This window comes from Dasypus novemcinctus, chromosome 13 (genome assembly GCF_030445035.2).
Source record: "Dasypus novemcinctus isolate mDasNov1 chromosome 13, mDasNov1.1.hap2, whole genome shotgun sequence".
NCBI lineage: Eukaryota > Metazoa > Chordata > Mammalia > Cingulata > Dasypodidae > Dasypus > Dasypus novemcinctus.
In genome coordinates this window covers 27,697,465-27,711,344 of record NC_080685.1, presented here as the reverse complement: position 1 = coordinate 27,711,344, position 13,880 = coordinate 27,697,465, and positions in this window count along the sequence as shown.

Sequence of the window (13,880 nt, the reverse complement as noted above, 5' to 3'; positions counted from 1 at the left end):
CCAGGGGACTCACTCACCCAAAACCAAGCTAATAATTTATGATTCCTCTTAAAAAGAAAAAAAAAAAGCCACCTAGTTGAGCTGCCAGCATACTTATCCCAAACCATTGCCCACCATGGACAAGAATAAAGGAAGCAGAACCTCAAACCTTGGGGCAAGAAAAACCAAGTCTCTACTCTTCCCTCATTCAGTCTCATTCTGTCCTGAGACTCCTATAACCCAACTGTCTCTTCTCTACTTCTCCAGCCTTCTAGCTCCAATGGTTTTCTCCCATATTATGTCATTTGGGGTCTTTTTCAGGGACTCCCTTCCCTTCTCCCAGCTCTAACCTTTCCTACAGGGCTTATCACCTCCCTCAGAAGACATAAAGGGAGAGACCAGGACTGCCTTGGCAGCACCTGAGTGAAGGACATCCAAATGTATTTCCACCAAGAAGTAACCTTACCTTAGAGAAAGAAGTGCAGACAAGTCATCCCAGGAGGAACTGGAGGCCATGTGGGGCCAGGAAGTGGAGGTCTTTTTATACAGTCCTCCAGTGGAAGCCTCTAGGCTACATGTTATTGGAGGAATGCCATGGGGCAGATGATCTACCCGGATGTTTCTCAATTTCCAGGACCAGATTCCTACACACAATTGGGATGTGGGTCAAAGGGCTTCCTATGTGAGTGAGTGACCAGAGTACTGGGGCACTCAGATTGACTTGGGTGGGAGTGAGTATAGTAACCAAGTAACCAAATCTAAGTGAAATCCCTAGGGGCTGAAAGGGGATCAGATTGCTATTGATTTCCATCTTGTATTGAAGATCAGGTTCAACATCACCCAGGATCTGAGGAAGACTCCTTTTGTCCCTGCCCATTATCCATGCCTTTCAACCTCTAGCTCAAGGCCATTGCTTCTATGGAGACTTGCCTGAATCCTCATCCAGATCCATGTTCTTCCTCCTCTGAACATCTTAGATTCCTCTCTCAGTCTTTATAGCTCTTCTGGGTCATCGTGACCTACATACCTGTTCCTTGATAACCAGTCTTTCTCACTACTGCATTCCTAGAGCCTGATATCATGCCTGACACAAACAGATGCTCATTAATATTTGTTGGATGAAATGATATTCATGCCATTAGAGTAGACTTTGTGTTTGGGGTGAAAAAAGATAGGAGAAGGTTTAAATCAAACCTGTTTTTCTTTTGTGGATCAGATCTTGATTCCTTGTTTTCATCTTCCTCACCTAAGGCATCTCTGAATACCCTTTCATAAATGGTACAGAGAAATCTGTGGGTGGACCTCAATTTACACAGTAGGGTGGAGAGTAAACATTTGTAAACCTTTATCTCTTTTAAATGCCAAAGGGGAGCTGATTACCTAATTACCAAGGGAGAAACCCGGAGAAGGCTTCAACAGAGAGAAATATTGTGATTTGCCTGACTCTGTATTCCCAATGCCAGGAACACAGCAGGTTCTAGGAAAGAGTTGAATAAATGACAAAGATGAACAATTACAATGAATGCTCTGCTTATAGGAGCAGTCCTTGGAGGTATTCATATCATATATAGGATAAAAGTAAACAGAGTTTGTCTGTTGTATGGGAGATAAGTACAAATCCAAGGTGACCAGAAGGACAAGGCCAGGAAAAGAGCAGCTGGAACTCCCAAATCCAAGCAGGCCAGGATTGTCAAGGCTCATGTTTTGCATTTTGGACGTCTCCAAGAAAGAGATGGGCTTTGAGATGGAGGGAGAGAAAAATCCTTGTGAGTGAAACAGAGGTGGAAGAACGGTGTAAAATTGGTTATGTTTGTCAGAGTCTCCTCATGAGAGAAGGACGCTAAAGAGAGAGACTGCCTGACTTTTGGGATCTTGGAAACTAGATCTCAGAAATGCTTCAAGAAGGTTAGACTTGTGGGCTGAGCAAAGCCATATGCTAAATCCATTCCACTGAAATTGCCAATCCTGGTGGAGTTGATCCCAAGTATATCTTACATGGGATGAAATTCATTGTACTGAAAATGACTAAAAATGGCTTCTATGGACAATTTATTATTATGGTCTGGGAGAGATGTAGGAGAGTCCAGGGAAGTGTAATGCACCCAGAAAGAGCCGTTAACCCTTAAGTAGGGATAATGAGGTCTGAGTGGTTGTTAGATCCCCTCAGGAAAATGCATTTGTGATGTGTGAGTCCTTGAAGTATGGGATTACAGGGTTATGTGATGCAGATCTTAAATGGGGAAAAGGAGCAACTGGTATATTGAGAAACATGACTTAATCCTCCTACTAATGCTCAATACATTGGAAGCATTTCTGAAAGGGTATGCAGGGTTATTTCTGATGCCTGAGGGGGAGTAGAAGGATGAAAAGGAGGAGGAGGAAAAGGAGGAGGATGAGCGATAGGGAAGAGGAAGAAACAGAGGTCTAGTTTCCAAGATCCCAGAAATCAGGCAGTCCCTCTTTAGCGTCCTTCTCTCATGAGGAGACACTGACAAACATAACCAATTTTACACCGTTCTTCCACCTCTGTTTCACTCACAAGGATTTTTCTCTCCCTCCATCTCAAAGCTCCTGTCCTCCAACTAATCTTACAATACCAGCAAGTTTTGGGTCATATCCCAGAAATTATATTCTCCTTTTAGTCCCACTATACCTCTCTTCCAGGTTCAGGCTATGTGTATGGGTATGATTCTATTAATTAATGTTTATCAAGCACCTACTATACCCCTGATACAAAGGAGAATAAGCGCCCATCTTGGACTTCAAAGTTTTCACCCTGGAGAGGACCCGAACTAATAGGTAATGCAGCACAGTGAATGAAACATGGGGGAAATGAGAGGCAGGTGAATTCTGGTTGTAGGTTGAGAATTGAACTAGTCAGTTTATTTACCAAGTTATAAAGACAGTGTCTTGAGTAATGTGGCCCCCACTTTTATTAGCATCTCATTCTGGTCTGGGGACAGGAGCCCATCCTTGGTTAATTGAGAATTCTCCATTCTTCTTACTCCTAGTACCATTATTTATTTTTCTTTTCCTGTTTAGGTTTATTTTATTTTTTATTAAATTGTCTTTTTTTTAAAAGATACATAGGTCAAAAAAATGTTACATTAAAAAATATAAGGGAAGCAGCTGTGGCTCAATCAGTTGGGCTTCCATCTACCATATGGGAGGCCCTGGGTTTGTGTCCCAGGACCTCCTTGTGAAGGTAAACTTGCCCACATGCTGTGGAGAACTGCCAACCCAGGCACCGTGGAGTACTGCCTGGCCCACAAGTACTGTGGAGTGCAGCCAGCCCACAAGCATCATGGAAAGGCAACTCAGCAAGGTGACATAACAAAAAGGGAGACAAGCAAAAACACAGAAGAAAGTGCAGCAAATGGACACAGAGAGCAGACAGCACACATAAAAAAGCAGCAAGGGAGTGGTGTAAAAAAATATATGAGGTTCCCACATACCTCACACTCCATTCCCCCACTCGTCCCACATCAACAATTTCTTTCATCATTGTGGCACATTCATTGGATTTGATGAATACATTTTGGAGCACTGCTGCACCACATGGATTATAGTTCACATTGTAGTTTACACTCTCCCCCAGTAAATTCAGTGGGTTATGGCAGGATTCAGCATTTGTCCCTGCATTATCACTTAGAACAACTCCAAGTCCCAAAAATGTCCCCACATCTCATTTCTTCTTCCCTCTCCCTGCCTTCAGCAACTACTGTGGCCACTTTCTTCAGATCAGTGCTATATTTTCTTCCATTACTAATCACGATAGTTCTATAGTAGAATGCCAGTGAGTCCACTCTAATCCATATTTTATTCCTCCATCCTATGGACCCTAGAATGGTGATGTACACTCTACCTCTGTGTCAAAAGGAGGCTTAAATCCCACATGGTTGATGTAGGCGATTCTCTTGCTTGGAGTTGTAGGTACTCTCAGTTTCCTGGTGTGGTGGTTGACCATCTTCACCTCCCTGTTAGCCAACCTGTGCAAGTCCAACAAACCGGAGAGTAGGAGCTGCAACTCTGCTGAGGCTCTGGGTCCAGCTGGCACATGGCCAATCCAGAGATTCAAGTCTCCTGGGCATATACCAACCCCAGCGCCAACCACATGTTCAGTAAAAGTGACAGAAGAGACATGCGTAGAAAATTCATATCTGAGTCCAACTCCATCACACTCAGGAACACAAATTTCGAAGTAGGGCCCCCTGACAAGGCACTGAAATCCAGAGCCAACTGCCATGATTATAGAACCTGTGTGTCTCTGTAGCCCTCAGGAGCACCAGTACCTGGGGTTGTATTTACTTTGGCTGTCTCTGGGATCCTGCTGAAGAGTGAATAAACATGACCCATCTGATGACCTCCTGACTCTTTTTTGAAGACTTAGCCATATAAACTCATTTTTCTTTACCATTTCCCCCTTTTATTCAAGGTCCTTTTCTTTTCTTTTTTCTTTATTTTTAAATTCTTTTTTTAATATTATTTTTAAAAAATGAGGTCCCCATATGCCCCCACCTCCCTCACCCCTCTACTCTCCCCCAAAGCAACATTCTCCTCTATCATCATGACACATTCATTGCATTTGGTGAATACATCTCTGAGCATCGCTGCACCTCATGGTCAATGATCCACATTGACCATGGTCAATGTGGTCAATGGTTCCATCCAGTGGGCCATGGGAGGACCTACAATGTCCAGTAATTGTCCCTGCAGCACCACCCAGGACAACTCCAAGTCCTGAAAACGCCTCCACATCTCATCTCTTCCTCCCATTCCCCACATCCCGCAACCACCATGGTCACTTTCTCCACACCAATGCCACATTTTCTTTGATTACTAATCACAATAGTTCATGAATAGAATATCAGTAAGGCCACTCTAATCCATATTCTATTCCTCCATCCTGTGGACCTTGGGTTGGTTGTGTCCATTCCACATCGATATCAAGAGGGGGCTTAGATTCCACATGGAAGCTGGGTGCAATCCTCCTGCTTTCAGTTGTAGGCACTCTTGGCTCCATGGTGTGGTAGTTGACATTCTTCAACTCCATGTTAGCTGAGTGGGGTAAGTCCAATAAACCAGAGTGTAGGAGCTGAAGTCTGTTGAGGTTCAGGGCCTGGCTACAAGGTTCTTTTCTAGTTGCATCACCAGTTAGTGATTGGTAGTAATCCCTTGGCGCCAGGGAGGCTCATCCCCAGGAGTCATGCCCCATGGTAAGGGAAGGTAATGCATTTACATGCTGAGTTTCTAGTCCCTATTCTTGATCTCATTTCTCTGAGCAACTGATGTCTCCAGTTATCCAGTCTCAGCTGAAATCACTCTGTCTATTACCTATCTGAGCTTCCTTTGGATCATTTTCTCTCTGGTACTCTAATTCATTTAAGGATTCCTGAAGTAACCAATAATAATAATAATAATAATAATAATAATAAACTTTTATTTTGCTTTATTTTTACATGAACAATTGCCCTGACTGCTAAGTAAAGACTCTTTCAGAATACCCTGCATCTTAAGGATCAGTCTATACCTTTTTGTCTGGCATTCAAGGGTCCTATCCTAACACTTTGTGTTTAACTCCCCTTCCTGATCTTTCTCTGTTTCTCTCTCCTTCCCTCCCTCTCTTCCTTCTACTTTCTTTCTCTTACTTTCCATCCATCCTTCCTACCTTCTTTCTTCTTATATATATATTTAAATTAATTTATTGAAGTATATCTCCCATAAGCATATATAAACAATAAGTGTATAATAACACATAAACAATAAGTGTATAATAATAGTTGTGAACTTACAAAACAAACATGTAATATCATACAGGACTTCATAACTCACCCTACCACCAATAACTTGCATTGTTGTTAAACCTTTTTAATTAATGATTAAAGAGGATTGTCAAAATATTACTACTAAAAGTATTTTCCCCCAAACCAACCCTATTATTATTATCTTTATATCATTTATATATGAATATACTTGAACAATTAAGTGTATAGTTAAAATTGTGAACTTACAAAGCAAACATGGATAACATCATACAGGGGTCCCATACATCAACCTTCCACCAACACCTTGCATTGTTGTGAGACATTTGTTACAAATTATGAAAGAATATTGTCAAAGTCTTACTACTAATCATAGTCCTTATCTTACATTTGGTGTGTTTTTCCCTCAACACACCCTATTATTATTTTTTAAATATATCTTTTATGACAGAAGTTGTAAACTTATACAACAATCATGCACATGTGCAGAATTCCCAAACAACACCCCTCCATCAACACACCACACTTTGGTGGAATATTTGCTACAGATAAAATAATACCACCTGATTGTTACCATGTCCATAGTGTACATTTGGCTCACATTTTCCATACTGCCTTATTATCAACACAGTACATCTTTCGCATAGGTGCAAGACTATTATATTATTACTACTAACCACAGTTCATTGGTCACTCTGGCTGTACTTTTCCTATGCTTCTCTACATTCCCAACACTCTACAGTAGTGATGTACATTTGCTCTAGCTCACAAAGGACACTCTTGCATCTGTACCATTAACCACAATTCTCATCCACCTCTTGGTTTACCATGCCATTCAGTTCCTAGATTATTCTCTAGCATTCTGTCAATTGGCATTTACATACTTAGACTACCATTTTCATTCACATCCGCATTTATAAACTAGCTGTTACTCACTATGTGTTACTATCCACTCTATACATTTCCACACTTTAGCAGTAAAGCTGTTTAAAACTTCTTCATACATTAAACATCAGTAGTCCATCTCAGTCCTCCTCTTATCTCCTTTAAGAATCCACCACCTACTACCAGGTCTTGAAGATATTTTCCTACAATTTCTTCAAGGAATTTTATGGTTCTTGCTTTTATTTTTAGGTTTTTGATCGATTTTGAGTTAATTTTTTGATAAGTCTTCTTTCCTTCCTTCGGCTATGGATATCCAATTCTTTAAACACCATTCGTTGAAAGGATTGTTCTGCCTGAAATGTGTGAGTTTGACAGGCTAGTCAAAAATCACTTGACCATACATGTCAGGGTTTGCTTCTGAAACATCACTTTGGTTCCATTGATCTGTGTGTCTGTCTTTATGCCAGTATCATGCTGTTTTTACTACTATAGATAGATAATATAATTTAAAGTCAGGAGATGAGGATTTGATTTCTTTTTTAATGAAGTTTCTGGCTATTCAGGACCCCTAACCCTTCCAAATAAATTTGATGAATGTGTTTTCAATTTTTTTTTAAAACGCTGGTGGAATTTTTATTGGGATTGCATTGAATTTGTATATAAATTTGAGTAGAATTGACATCTTAATGATATTTACTCTTCCAATCAATGACCATGGAATGTTCATCCAGTTATTTAGGCCTTTTTTTATTTCTTTTAACATTGAGTAGCAGTTTTCCAAATACAAGTGCTTTACACTTAAGTTTATTCCTGATTTGAGTTTTGTCTGTCATATTTTATTTTCACCAGTCTTTGACACTTTCTCCTGCATTTTATTTTCAGGCTCTAGCACACCCTTTAGTATTTACTGAAAATCTGTTCTCTTGCTTAGAAGTTCTCTCTGTTTCTGTTTATCTGTGAATATTCTAATCTCACCCTCATTTTTGAAAGACAGTCTTGCTGGATATAAGATTCTTGGCTGGAAGTTTTACTCTTATAGTATCATAAACATATCAAACCACTATGCTCTTACCTGCATGGTTTCTGGTGAGAAATCAGCATAATCTCATTGGATATCCCTATATGTTATGCATTACTTTTGTCTTGCTGTTCTCAGAATTCTCTCTTTGTAATTGGCATTTGACATTCTGATTAGTATGTGTTTCAGAGGTGGTTATTTAGATTTTTTTTGGATGGGAGTATGTTGTGCTTCTTGGACATGGATGTCCTTCAATAGGGTTGGGAAATTTTCTACCATTATTTCTTCAAATATTCTTTCTGACCCTTTTCCCTTCTCTTCTCCTTCTGGGACACCCATGATGCATATGTTTGCATGTCTTTTGCTGTCATTTAGTTCCCTGAGAACTTGTTCAATTTTTTCCATTTTTTTCTTCATCCTTTCTTTTGTATGTTCACTTTCAGAGGCCATTTTTCAAGCTCACCAATCCTTTCTTCTGCCTCCTCAAATCTATTATATTATTCCAATTTTTAAAAAATTTCATTGATTGCACCTTTCAGTCCCATAAGATCTGCTACTTTTCTATGCGTGCTTTCAAATTATTCTTTGTGCTGATCCAGTGTCTTCTTAATATCCTTAATCTCTTTAGCCATCTCATTGAATTTATTAAGGAGACTTGTTTGATCATCTATGATTAGTTGTCTCAACTTCTTTATGTTATCTGGAGGTTTATCTTGTTCCTTTAACTGGGTCATAGCTTCTTGTTTCTTGTGGATTGTAATTTTCTGTTGGTGTCTTGGCATCTGGCTTACTAGAGTATTTATTCTGGGTGCAGTTTTTCTCTTTAGTTTCGGGCTTCCTGCCCTTTTTCCCTTGCTGATGTGCAGTAGGAGCCAAGCATGTAATTGGTGCTGTAAGCTGTGGAGGCTCAAGCTGCCCTCATTGCCCCAGGGACCAAAGAAGCTTCTTCTAACTTTCTCCTTTACCAGGGGTAGGGACAGAGTCACAGCTGTGTGGAATAATCCAAGTTGTGCAGACCTAAACTGTAGTTGGTCAGAGAGACAAATGAAGCTTCACAGCCTTTCTCTCCTGTCTGGGACAGTGATGGAATTGCAGGTGTGGGCAGCAACCAATGCAGTGTGGGTCCAAGATGACCACAGTTGTCCCAGTAGATTTCCAGTTTTCAGTCTGTGCAGCCAAATGTACCTGGAGTTGCCTGGATAGGCTGGTGCATGGCCTGTCAACCTCCTTCCTGCCACAGTGGGGGCTGAACCCTAGGCTAGGGTTGTGAGCCAATCAGTTTTTATATCAGCCTGGCTTCCCCTCATGCTGGGGGTGCAGTCAAAATGGTGGCCATCAGCCTCTTTCTGACTTGGACTGAATCATGCCCTAGCTGTTCCCAGGGTTATATCTTAGCCAGCTGAGTCTACCAATCAGTAGGCAAAATCCATAGCCAACCATCTCATCCTCCCCTGTTTTTGGGAAATGGAGTTTCCAATTCCAGACAGAATAGTTCCTGGGGCAGCTTGTGCTACTAGAGTAGGACAATCACTGGCCTCCATGGCTTGACCAGTAATTTCCCAGAGAGGCTGGTGCAGGTCCCCACAGCTTCCTCCCTGCTGGAGGTGGCACTAGGACCTAGACCAGAGCTGCAATCTGATCTGGATGGAAAGAAGCCAGTCCCCACCAGCACTGTGGTTTTCAGTCCACCCTGTTTCCACTAGTGCCAGGTGCGGAGTTAAGATGGCAACTACCTGTCTCTTTCTGACTTGGACAGGCTCAAACTTCAGCTCTTCTCAGGATTATACTTTAGCCCACTGAATTTACTCATCAGTAGCTGAAGTGGGTGCACAACATTCTCTTCCTTCCCTGCTTTTGGAAAGTGGAGCTTTCAATTCCAGCAACAGAACAGCTCCTGAGGTGGCTTCAGCCTCCAGTGGAGGATGGGCACTAGCCGTCATGGCACAGAGCTCTCTACTTATGAGTCTTCTCTGCAGAAGGGCAGTCTCCTCCTTCCATTCCTTCAAAGATGTTGTAGGATGCTCTTCTAGTGTCCTGGAGCCCCCAAACAGGTTCTTCAGCTAGCTCAAAATAGCTCTGGGTGTTTACTAAAGGACTCTAGGAGCACCTTACTCTGCCACCATCTTGCTGGTGCTCCTCTCTTCTTATATTTTTTGAGTTAATTCCTCTCCTGAGAATACCTTCCCATCTTCTTTTTTGACTTTGAATAGTACATCTAACCATGGGAAAATCTATATCCCAAGTCATCTGAAATGAGTTCTTTGACTATGCCTGCCAATAAAATCTCCCAGAATATTTATTGTTGTGCATATAATTTATTACCAAGAATTATTACTTTAATGTGTTATCTTTCCAGGGAAATTGTAAACACCTTGAGTAGGGGACCACATCTCATACATCTTCTGTCCCCTCTCAGTGTATAGAAAAGTGCATTGTACATACTAGTTATTAAGTCTTTAGAAAAAAGTAATTATCACTAACATTTGCACAGAACTTTACAGTTCTCTGCAGAGAGAGCTTAGGTTGTCCTCAGCTCCTCATCAAATACCTTTTTAAAATATGAATTATAAAATATATCTATAAATACACAAAATCTTGAGATGCAGAAAGTATTTTTAAGACTGACAGAAAACCTAAAGCAAAAACCTTAAAGAATGGCTTCTGGAATAATAGCATGAAGAACATGTACCTGCAGAGACTCTATCTCAGGTGAAAGAATACTGGGACCCTGATAGCTTTCACCCAAGCATACTTAAAAGGCAGCAGATCCATGTGGGAAAAGATAAGCCAAGAATATTTCCACTACATGCTTCCACCTCAGTAGCACCCTACTAATAGAGCAGGGGTGTCATTTCAAGGGAAGACTTACTGTCCCTGTCCAAGATCCAGAGCAGTGACTCTAGATTTTGGCAAAGGGGTAAAGGTAGATAGATCATAAAAATAGAGAACAGTAAAGCTCTCTAAAAAGGAACTGACTTTATTTGGAAAATAGTGTGGGAAAGTTCAAACCTAAAGGTGCTCTCAAAAACAAAGGAGATGTTGATGATAAGCAATTTAGAGGAGGCTGTAGATTCATGAGGGCAACATCATCACATGTTATATCGTATGCCACATAGTTTATCAGAGAAAACCAGGGAAAGTGACAGCAAAGTAGAGTCCTTGTTGGGTCAAAACAAATCTTAGAGACTGGTTCCCCAAACTATCTTATACAGGAATCCAAGTTTAATTGGATCATATTATGGGAAAAAAAAAATATATATCCCAGGGTACTGTTGAAAACAATAGAACAATTGGCCAGCATTTAGTAAAGCCTAAGAACTGGGTGTGATATTGACAAATGCATAAAACTAAAGAAAGAAATCAGGGAAAGAGGCATTCAAAGAAAATTCTAATCATTATCGTCTCAGGGTAACTGTTTGCATTTCCAAGTCTAAGCTCTCTGCAGGGAAAACAGGCTACACTGAAATAGTCCAGCCAAGTTACTAAACAAATTATCAAGCAGACAATAACATTAGCAAACCTCAAAAGGGGGATCGGCATCCAGAGTTGTTAAAATATATAATTTTAAATGTACATTTAAAATATTATTTAAAATTATCAGAAAATCAAGAGACATGCAAATATAAAGGAAAGAGTGATCTTTACACAGGAAAGTAACTAGATAGCTGAAACTGTCAGTTAAAGGGCCCAGATGTTGGACTAAATACAAATTTAATACAGTCATATTTGTAATTTTAGTTCAAAGACCTAAGGAAACCATGTTTAAAGTAGTAAAGAAAGGTATTAGGGTAATGTCTTATCAAGTAAAATATGTCAATGAAGAGATAGAAATTATTTAAAAAGAGAGAACTAAGTGAAGTCTCTGGAATTGAAAAATACAATAACTAAAATGAAATATTCACTGGAGGGGATCAACAGTGTATTTGAACTGGCAGAAGAGAGAATCAATGAACTTGAAGATAGGTCAACAGAGGTCATTCAAACTCAATAACAGAAAAAAAAATGAATAAAAATGAGAAGAGTCTCAGAAAAATGCATGAGACCATTAAGCACACTAACTCAAATGTATTGTGTATACCAGAAAGAGAGAAAGAAAAAAGCAGAAAAAATATTAAAAGAAATAATGGCTAAAACATTCTCAAATATTTGAATAAAAACACTTATCTATACATCAAAAAGATCAAAAACATGAAGCAGAATAAATACAAAGAGATTGACATCTAGACATAGCATAGTAAGAGTGTCAAAAGACAAAGGCAAAATTACAATCTTGAAAACAACAAAATAAATGACTTGGGGCATACTAGGGAGTCCCAATGAGATTAACAGCTGATTTCTCATTAAAAATGATAGAGGCCTGAAGGCAGTAGATGACATCATCAAACTGCTGAAAAGGGAAAAAATTGTCAACCAAGAATCTTAAATCCAAATGAAGGAAAAATACAGACATAACCAGACAAACAAATGTTGAGAGAACTCAATACTGTCTTATAGGAAGTGTTAAAAGTTCTTCAGGCTGAAAGCAAATGACCTTAGGCAGCAATTCAAATCCATTCATGAAAATAAAGATCACTAGTATAGGTAATTATGTAACTACAAAAGATATATAAATGAAAAATTTTCACCCTCACTCCCTTAATATTTAAGAAGTAATTGTATAAAACAATATGGATACATGGTTGTACATTTGAGCCTGTCACATATAGAAATGAAATGTATTTGATAATAACAACAAAGGATGTGAGTGGGAGCAAAGTTGTATTAGAGTAAGGACATGATACCAGATGACCACCCAAATTCACAAGAATAAATGGAGAGAATCAGAAATTATAAATGAAAAAAAGAAATGATAAATGAGGTTAACATAACAAACTGTAAATATCTACTTGCTTTCCTTCTTTTGGTTTCCTTAAAAGACATAACATTATATAAAATAATAATTATTAAAATGTATTGCTGAGTTATGTGTGTGTGGGTGTTTGTATAATATATAGTCAAAAAAGGGGAAAAGAGAATAGAGCAATATAAGAGAAAATTATTGTATCTCTCTGGAAGTAAGTTAGCATAAATATGAAGTATAGTCTAAAAAGTTAAGAAGTATAGAATAAGCCCTAGAGAAAACAGTAAGAAATTAAACAAAAATATGTAAAGAAAATAAATCATTAAAGAAATCAAAAAGTTTTGCTGGAAAATATTTACTTATTTCAAAAGAAGGAAATAAAAAGTAATAGAGAAACAATAAAAGACATGAGATATACAGAAAACAAAAAGGGAAATGGCAAGCATAAATCCATCTGTATTAATAATAGCATAAAATGCAAATGGATTAGACAATCTAATTAAAAGAAATAGATTGTCAAATCAGATATAAAACTATAATACAATATTGAATTGATGCAAAATGTTCTCTGAGCAAAATGGGATGAAATTAGAAATCAATAAAAAACATTTTGGGAAATTCACAAATATATGGGGATTAAACAACATACAACTGTGAGATAAAAGAAGAAATGATAAGGGAATGTATAAAATACTTTGAAATGAACTAAAACAAAACCACAACATATCAAAAGTTATGGGATAAACTAGTAGTGCTTACAGAGAAGTTTATAGTTGTAATGCCTGCATTGAAAAAGAAAAATCTTAAATTAATAACCTAACCTTTCACTTTAGGAAATTAGATCCTAGATAAAAGGGAAAACTGAACCCAAATCAAGCAAAAATAAGTAGAAATTAGAGAATAAATTAATGAAATATAAAATAGAAAAATAGAGGAAAAACAATGAATACAAAAGTTGATTCTTTGAGAAAATCAGCAAACTGAAAAATTTTGACTAGATTGACAAAAAATGAGAGAAGACCTAAATTATAAAATCAGAAATGAAAGGGAAGACATTCTTATAGACCTCACAGAATCAGAAGGCATTATAAGAGAATACTATGGATAACAGTATGTCAACAAATTAGATACCTTGGATGATAGATATTCCTAGAAAGATAGAAACTATCCAATTTGTTTGAAGAAGAAATAGGAAATCTAAATCCATTTATAGCAAGTGTCATATATCAGTCTATATCCAGGAAAACTGTCCTTTAAAAATGAGAGAACGATTAAGATATTTCCAGATAAATAAAAGCTGAGCGAGTTCATCACCACTAGACTTGTCATTCATAACATATCAAAGAGAATTCTTCAGGTTGAAATAAAAGAACAATAGATGATAGAGCAAAGCCAC